The sequence below is a fragment of the Pinus tabuliformis genome, chromosome 9, assembly GCF_031772625.1.
Source record: "Pinus tabuliformis cultivar Carrire ecotype Pingquan chromosome 9, CPIR1, whole genome shotgun sequence".
Taxonomy (NCBI): Eukaryota; Viridiplantae; Streptophyta; class Pinopsida; order Pinales; family Pinaceae; genus Pinus; species Pinus tabuliformis.
In genome coordinates this window covers 1507008905-1507018847 of record NC_142307.1, presented here as the reverse complement: position 1 = coordinate 1507018847, position 9943 = coordinate 1507008905, and positions in this window count along the sequence as shown.

The following is a 9943-nucleotide window of genomic DNA, read 5'->3' as shown; positions in this document are numbered from 1 at the left end:
GGGATGCTTTTTATTTTTTATTTTTTTCGAGAAAAAGATGTCGATGCATGAAAAGCAAGTTTCCTTAGTCCTGGAGGGAACCCGTCAACTTGGGAGAACATGAAATGGAATGCAAGCCCTGGAGTGACTTTTGCGAAGTTTCTGGGTTGAGTGGCTCTGGCTGCCCCTTAATATCTACGCAATTTTTGGAATGAAGTGCATGTTTTTAGCTAGATGTACACAAATTCTGAGAGCAAGCCCAATGATGGGCTGCTCTGTGCAATTTTCAAGGGGAGGATAGTCTTCTTGCTCTACACATTTCTAGAGAGAAGTAGGCTACCTTGATGCTTTGTGGAATTTTGCAAAGCAAGGCTCGTTTCCCTCCAGTTCTACACAATTCACCAAGTGAGCACAAGAGATATTTGAAAACCAAGTCTCGGGATGTCAGCTTGCAAGTGAATGAAAAAAAAGTTAACAACCACAAGATGATAAGCCAAAGAAACTCAACTGAAGCATATTTACATGTGCAGTGCAAGACATGGTGCGAAGGATGGTTCATAGGGAGGCTCCAAAATGAATCTAAGGAAAAAATTTGGAGGATTGTTGTAGCCGCTACAACAATATGTAACAACCTCCTCCCACATTTATCGAAGTTAATTGGTCCGCTTGGATAAACATGTGATGAGAGGCTACTACAGTCTAATTCAACTCCCCTTGTACAATTAGGGAAGTGGAGCCAACATAATACAACCAATCTGACCTTTTGCGCATGTCACAAAACCTATAGGAGCCACCCGACCCTTCCATATTATCAACCCCAGAGACAACTTGACACTTCACTAACCTAGAGCCTTAGTCACTCCCATGACATGGGAATGCATTCAAATAGGGCCCTCCAATCGCTCTCATAGCATGGAAATGCCAGCAAATGGGCTCTTTTTCAGCTATTTCTGGGTGTGTGACCCTAGATTCTGTGCCAACTTTTAAGTGCTAGGACTCAGGCCACTGCCTAGAACTCCATGAAACCTTAAGGAATGAAAAGAAACATTTAGACAAAGATACAAATGCAAATATTTGAACAAAGACTTGATTGGACCCATACTAGTCATGATGGTAATTTCATCAAACATGTCATGAATATGCAATCTACAGGTCATAATTAAAAATATGAGCATAGGGGTTTCATACTTATGTGAGAATCACTAAGAAGCATTTATGCCTTATCGCATTAGTTGCATTATCATCTATTAGGTCATATATTCATTTTCATTCATTTACAAATCTAAACATGATGAAATCCATACATCATTAATGTCATAAAACATACCCATAACTAGCGTATAAACAACAGAAACAATAGGGATGAAACAACTGTAAATTCCACATATGAACCAATACATTTTCTCATAAAATACCAAGGAAAGGAACTATTATTAATGGATGAAAAATGAAATAGGGTATGGAAATTCCACGAACCACCCAACCATATATTGGTTGAAGAAAATCTTTCTTGCACCCAATCACCCCTGTTCCATATTCCAAGCATGAATGTGTGACTCATAACCAAACCTCAACTAGAGCTTCCCAAGGCTACACCACCTCACCCTAATAATTAGAACTAGGGTTTACTGCAATCTTCACTGGATCACTCGGAAAAAAAAAAAGGAATGGATGCCATCGGTGTTTCTCCAAGTACACCGTGAGGAATTTTCCTGTCTCTTAGTTTCTAGGCTTTACCAAAATCCATACTAGATCACTAGGCCCTAACCGAGACTCCAGTCTCTAGGCTTTACTGTAGTCCACACTGGATCACTAGGCCCTAACCGAAATTCCATACTCCAAGGTTTACCTTATATCCCATCCTGGGATTCCTAGGCCTAATGGGGAGAACCCACTTCTAGGCTTTATCATATATCTCTTCATTCATCAATCGAGGATTCCTAGGCTCACTGAGGTAATACAAAATCTGGAATTTACTGCAACCCACACTCTAGTTCAGTGGTCACTAGGCCATGTGTTCTTTCTTTCAGAGATCAACCTCACTTAGTTTCCAATCCATCCAATAATCAAGCTCAACCAAAAACATGAGAACCCATCACACCATAGCTATTCAAAAATTGCAAGGCAAGGCTTAAGAACACTATCACACCTAGCAAAATTGATTCCCATGACATTAAGAGAACTAATAACACACATGCATAATCATGCATGTGAAAGATAGCGAGGAAATCACACATTCAAATCGATACCTGAAAATAATCTTGTTGTAGTTACTTGATACTGCTCTTCCTTGCTTGATCTTTATTGCCTCTTTCCTTCTTTTCTTTCCCTGCTCCAATGCTATAGTGCTCCAAGAAAACTCTAAATGTCCAATAGTGAGAGAGAGAGAGAGAATAGATAGACAACTCCAAAACTAAAGTGACAAAAGGTTACAAACTGATCCTCAGAATCATTTTTGATAATGAGGCCTCTATTTTCTTCAAATTTCCATTATTTTCTTTCACCTTCCTCCTCACCTAAAACTTATGACCTTTGACCTTCCTTTTTCCTAATTTACATTATTTTCTTAATTAAAATGCCAATTAATTCCTCATGCATTTCCAAAGTCTTTGTAATTTCCTTTGTGAAATTCCTTAGCCATAATAAAGCAAATGAACACCCACACTAGGATGTATTTTCCCAACATTCAACTTGGAATAAGTGTCCCATGATCATGGTTATTATTTTTCCTTTATTAATTTTTATTACATGGAATTTTGACTAGTTCTATTATGAGATCATCCCGCTTAGGGGAACACCATCATTGGTGTTCAACGACACCTACAACCAACATAACTACTAGAAGAAAAACATACTGCCCATGGAGCTTTATAAATTATCTCAATGTAGTATTTACAATGTTCAACGTGCTCAAAAGAAAATCAACATGAAAACATGACAACCAGAATGACATGACACCCATACTTATTATTGGAGCTTTATAACACAACTCATGGAAGTGTTTACATCCATATACATATGTACATATACCAAAACATCAAACAAAATAATATACCAGAAACATTCACCCAACTAGTGAATAGAGAAGGATACATAGCATGCATGTGATCCACCATCTCCCATGTAGCTTCATTAGGCCCAAAGTGTTGCCACCACACTTTAACCTTCTTGATTGCTCAGTTCTGGAGCATGCGAATTTTTCTCTACAATATACACCAAGGTTCCAGTTGAAATTCTCCATCTAGCTGCACCTACAATATAAACTAGTCAATCACATGATCAACATATTTAATACATTTATTAAGCAATGACACATGGAAAACATCATGGACTTTCCCTGTTGGATGTATTCCAAGTCGATATGCTACTGGTCCAATCCTTTTAATAATCTTGAAAGGTCCACAAAACCGAGGTGACAACGTGGCACATGATCCAATCTGCAAGGGGATATTCTTCAGCTTGATGTGTAAGTACACCTATTCCCCAACCTAAACTCCATAAACAACTTGTTCTGGTTTTCATAACTTTTCTATTTGTCCTATGTTATCTTCAAATTCTTCTTTATTACCTGCATTTCCTGTTCCATTTCTGCCAACATGTCTGGTCCAATCAATACCCTGCTAATGGGATCACTCCAACTAATGGGAGTATTATAACTACACCAATACAATGCCTCAAATGGACTCATCCTCAGATATTCCTCATACCCATTTTTATATGCGAACTCAACCATTGGAAGATGATCTTCCCACCTCCATTATTGATGCATCACATACATCCTCAAAATATCTTCCAATATCCTATTGACCCTCTCTTACTATCCATCTCTTTCCATATGATAAGTTGTGCTGAAGGCCAAGTTTGTCCCTAAACCTTCAAATATATCCTTCCAAAACTAGAAGTGAACTTAGCATCCCTATCTGACACAATCTTCTTTGGAACACCATGAAATCTGAGCACATCTCTGATGAAGACCTGGGCTACATCACTAGCTGAATAAGTAGAATTCAGTCGAATGAAGTGCGCTATATTGTTCAACCTGTATACCACAACCATGATGGAATCATGTTGTTTTAGATGTACTCGGAAAACCCGTGATGAAATCCATTGAAATGACCTCCCATTTCCACTCTGGAATCGCAATCGGCTGTAGTAGTCCACTTGGATTCTTACATTCTACTGTTACCTATTGATGGTATAAGCATGTAGCCACAAACTCTGCCATGTTCTTCTTCATATTCAGCCAATAATAAAACTTCTTTACTACTATCAATGTCTTTTGATATCCTGAGTGACCTCACAACTTCTTCATAACTGATGCTCTCTGAACAATATCAACATTGCTGCTAAATGCTCGACATGCTCTTCCTCATTTTTAAAATATATCAAGATGTCAACAATGAACACAATAAAAAACTAATCCATATAAGGATTCAACACATTATTCATCAAGAACATAAAGGTAGTCAGAGCATTATTCAAACCAAATGGAACTACAACAGACTCATAATACCCGTACCTCGTCCAGAAAGTTGTCTTGTAAGTTTGCTCTTCCTTAATGCATACTTGATGATATCTAGATCTCAAATCAATCTTTGAGAACATTGTTTCTCCCTTCAACTGATCGAACAAGTCATCAATCCTCGACAACATATACCTGTTCTTGATGCTTACCTTGTTCAAATGCCTATAATCAAGCATAGCCTAAGAGTATCATCCTTATTCTTCATAAACAATACCGGTGCACCCCTAGGTGATACACTTGGCCTAATGTATCCATTTTCAAGCATTTCCTTCAACTGCCAATTTACCTCCACCAACTATGGAGTGCTCTTCTTGTATGGTGTCCTTGATTCTGGTTCCTCCCCTAGTACAAACTAAATAGAAAAGTCTACTTCCCTGTGAGGTGGTAACCCTAAAATATTTGTTGGAAACACACCTTGAAACTATTGCAAGATCGGGTACTTGCTCAATACCTTTGTATCCTCAACATCCTTACCTTTGTCAGTAGAAATATGCTCTACAAAGAACATACACCCTTTTATTTGACTATGCTTTTCTTGCATAGTTGTACACATTCTAACTGATGTTGCCTTCTTCTTACCCTGTAAGATTCTTTGTTCTCCATTCTCATCCAAGGACTCAATGGATTTTTCATAACAATCCACTTTGGTCCTATGAAGATATAGTCAGTCCATACCTAATAACATAGTATATGGCCTTAACAACAATACATTTAAATGTGCTGATGTAGGCATACCATTCAACTCAAATGCACAAGCTCTTGCCGAGTGATATACTCTCTTCTTTGTACCTGTAGCCAACAACACTAACCAGGATTTGCATGCACTTCTTTATTCGAACTGTGCTTATCCACTAGGTCAGGAATAACATAACTATAGTTAGATTCAATTTCAATCAAAATGGAAACAACTTGATCATAAAGCTTACCATCAATGTCAATAATAGTTTCCTTGTGCTTTTGCGTGCTTGTTGTCCAGCTTTGTATAGATATGAGGAATGATCTGCCCAACATCCTCGACAGTCTGTGCCTATTATGCACTATATATCTGAGGCATACCACCTTGATTATGCATAAAATATCTCTTAAGATGTTACTTATCACACGTCCAACACTCCAACTGTCTTGTAACATCACCTTTATTTTTTTGTTGTGACCCATGTCTCTATCTAGCTATGTTGAAATTCTAGTATTGTTTAACATTTTCGTTCTCTTTTTCATTTTGAGGCCTTTTTATTTTTTTCTACCATATGCCTTTATCTTTCCCTTTCCATCCTTGCTGAGATTCATTCTTACACTTTGACTTCTCATAGAAATGCTTCAATTTCCTAATAACTTCCTCAAGTGCTTGAGGCTCATCATACTCAATCTGATCGCTAAATGCTAATTTTAATCCACTAATAAATCTTAGAAATTTATTCATATCATTCTTAAGATAAGACACATACCTCAATAGCTCTAGGAAGGTAGTCATATACTCCTCATCTGTGATCAATCCCATCTTTAGCTCATAGAATTCTTTGGCCTTACTGTCAAGGTACCTTTCTAAAAAATAATTATTCTGAAAATTATTTTTAATTCTTGCCAACTCAACTCCTCCATCTTGATGTCTCTAACCTTCCTTACACCTTCCCACTAGATATCCGCTTTACCTTTAAGACTGAGTGTCGTTATTTTTTCCTTCATTTTTTCTAAGTAATCATGTAGTTCAAAGAGATTCCTCATCCCAAGTAACCAAGCCTCAGCCTTCTTCAAATATCCATTAGAATCAGGTGGCTTAGCTTTCTTAAAGTCATCTGGAACATATCCACTATCACTCCTCGTGTAAGGATGATAATGATGATGATAATAGTGTCTGTTGGAACCAAAAATAGAATAGTACATGTGACCATCACCTCTCCGATCCAGAGTATCCAAGAACCAACCATCTCTAATCATGTCATCCCTATCTAACCTGTGCCCACCATGAGATATACTGCCATATGCCCCATTAGCTTTTTCCTCCTATCCATGGTTGATCTGAAGTGGTCCATGTTTATGGAATTCTCACAAACTCTGAAGGATTATTGCATTGAATTCTGCTTGTTTCTCCCGTGCCTACATGATTCTGTCATTATCTTCCATGCAACTTCTTAATTCTTCCTTCAAGCTTCTCAATGTGTCTGTTAAGTCAGAAGAGTGCCCAACACCACACTACTCATCTATTCCTTAGGGAGAGTCTCATGGACTGTAGCATACCATATTTCTAGTTATCTTGATCTCTTTCCTACTAAACATACCATGTCAGCTAAACCAAAATATTAACATAATCAACATACCTCAGTGTATCTCGAAGATGATATCTTATCTACAAGATCAACTAGAATAGAAAAATACATGTATAAACATAATCATATTAGCATATAGATATCACCCTAACCATAGTCCTATCATGAATGCATCACCCTATCAATCACACATCATGACCTCGTGCATGACAACTACAACCATGTCAATGTATGCATAATCAACATACACACAATATTCATGCACACACGATACATACAAAAAATATCATGCATTTCAACTGCATAACCTACCTATACTCATGATAAGCACATAGAAAAAAACACCATCAACTTCCACATGGCGGCACATACAAAACCATGACCAACACCATGCATACACACCAAGTACATATACCACAAGTATAAGGAACACATATGCAACCGACATAAATGCATGACCAACACACTACCCATATAGTCCAAGGGGTGAATCATGCTCTGATACCACTCTGTAACACCATCCTCTCACATTTACCCAAGTTAATTGGTCCGCTGGGGCAAACATGTGACGAAAGGCTCATACAATCTGATTCAACTCCCCATGTACAGTTAGAGAAGTGGAACCAACACAACAAAACCAATTTTACCTTCTGCATATGTCATAGAACCTACTTGAGCCAATCGACCCTTCTAGGTGATCAAACCTTGAGACAAGTTGACACTTCACTACCCTAGAGCGTTAGTCTCTCCCATTACATGGGCATACATGTGACTAGGCTCATCCAGTCACTCTCAGAGTATGGGCATGCAAGTGACTAGGGTCCTTTTCAGCTAGTTCTGAGCTTGTGATGCCAGATTTTGTGCCACCTTTTAAGGGCCAGGACTCAGGTCACTGCCCAAAAAAACATGAAACCTTCAGGAATGAAAATTAGCATCGAGACAATGATACAAATGAAAATATTTGAACAAAATCTTGGCTGGACCCCTACTAGCCAGAACATGCATTTCGTCAAACATGTCACGAATATGTAATCTACATGTCATAACAACATATCTGAGCATAGGGATCTCATACTTATCTGATAATTGATAAGAAGCATTGACGCCTTATCACATTAGCTGCATTATCATCTATTAGGTAGTTTATTCATTTTTCATTCATTTACAAATAAAAACATGATGAAATCCATACACCATTATTGTCATAAAACATACTCATGAGTAGCGTATAAAGAACATAAATAATAGGGATACCTCAGCCATAAATTCCACATATGAACCAATACATTTGCTCATAAACTACCAAGGAAAGGAATTATTATTAATGCATGCAAAATACAACCAGGTGTGGGACTTCCACGAACCACCTGCCATAAATTGGCTGAACAAAATCTTTATTTTAGCAAATCACCCCCATTCCAAATTCCAAGCATGAATGTGGGACTCATAACTAAAACTCAACTAGGGCTTCCTGAGGCTACACTGCCTCACCCTCATCAATAAAGCTAGGTTTCACTGCAATCCTCACCGAATCATTAGACCAAAACAAACATGGATTCGACCACAGTTTCTCCACCTACACCGTGAAGAATTTTCCTGTGTCCTAGTGTCTAGGATTTACCTCAATCCACACTAGATCACTAGGCCCTAACTAAGTCTATAGTCTCTAGGATTTACCGCAATCCACACCGGACCACTAGGCCCTAGCCAATACTCCACCCTCCAGGCTTTACCTCATATCCTATCCTAGGAATCCTAGGACTGATGGAGAGCACCCACTTGTACGCTTTACCATATATCTCATGTTAGGCCCCTATGCTACTAGTGTAACCCATTATTTTTATTAGTGCAACCCCCTTATTGTATTATTGTGTCCATATAGTCCTCATGTTGTTATTATTATGCCCCATAGAATCCCACTATTGTTATTGTTGTGCCCCTACAATATTATTGTTATGTAGGATTTGATTGTATTGGGACCCCTTAGACTCCTATATATAGAAAGGTGGCCTTGTCATTTGTATCATCCAAGAATTGTTCATTTTTGTAATTTAAAGGAGGCTTCCCCATTGAACAGGCTGATTCTGAATTCGTTGCTCTATATTTTCTATCTTTTTGTGAGATGGTTTCATAAAATTTGGCGTCAGAGTTTTGGATTCTAGGGTTTTGCTACTCTAAACAGGTCATCGTGGAATGTTCGATATAAAGTTTTCTCTGCAAAGTTTCAGAAGCTAAAACAAAAACCCATTTCAGCTGAAGTCGTTTGGAACCTTGGGTCCAAATTGCAGATCTTGTCTCTCTATATTTTCAGAAATTTGATCTGCGGAATGTAGGGTTTTTGCAAGCTCCATAATTCCATTGCAAATAGGTCATCGTGGAAGTTTCTATATAAGAATTTTTCTATGAAGATTAAGTCTCTGAAATTAAAACCCATTTGAGCCAAAATCTAGATGAAGCTTGGACCCAAATTTTAGATCTTGTTTCACTATATTGTCGGCGATATGGTATAAGACATTTATGGTTTTTGGAGGCTCCCCAATTACATCCCAAAAAGGTGACCCGTGGAAAATCGTCATAATGTTTGCTTTGAGCATCAGATTGAAATGTCGTAAAATGTTACGACAAGTGGATGTCTTGTAGTTTTCTGGGTATTGGTTTCAGGTCCTAAGCTCAACATCATGACACATGGAATTTCGGAAAAGTTTGCTCTACTGAACCTGTCTATAATCAGGTCATCATGGGAGGTTTAGAATAGATCTTCCTTCGAGAATCCAATCTTGATGAGACTTGTGGGGTTGGAAAGAGACTTCAAAGGGCCACTGCAGGACACAATTTCAGACCTTGGAGAGACAAAATTACAAAGATACAACATATTCAATATCGAGATCCCACAAAATGAAAAAATGTGTGTAGCTTTTTGAAAGTTTTGCATAAGTTTGGTTGAAAAATTAGTTTGAAGGAATTCAAAGGGCGTGGAAGCTAAGACGGATGGTATAGAAGAAAAACAAAAAGGAAAAATGGAAGATTTGAAGACAGATTTGACAAAGGTGCTATAAGAAATGCTTACTAATGGCAAACGGGTAGTAAATGAAACTCATGATGAGAACAAAATAAATGTTAATCATGATTTCATATACTCTAACGTTGGATTGAAGACCCACCATGTTCTAAATAC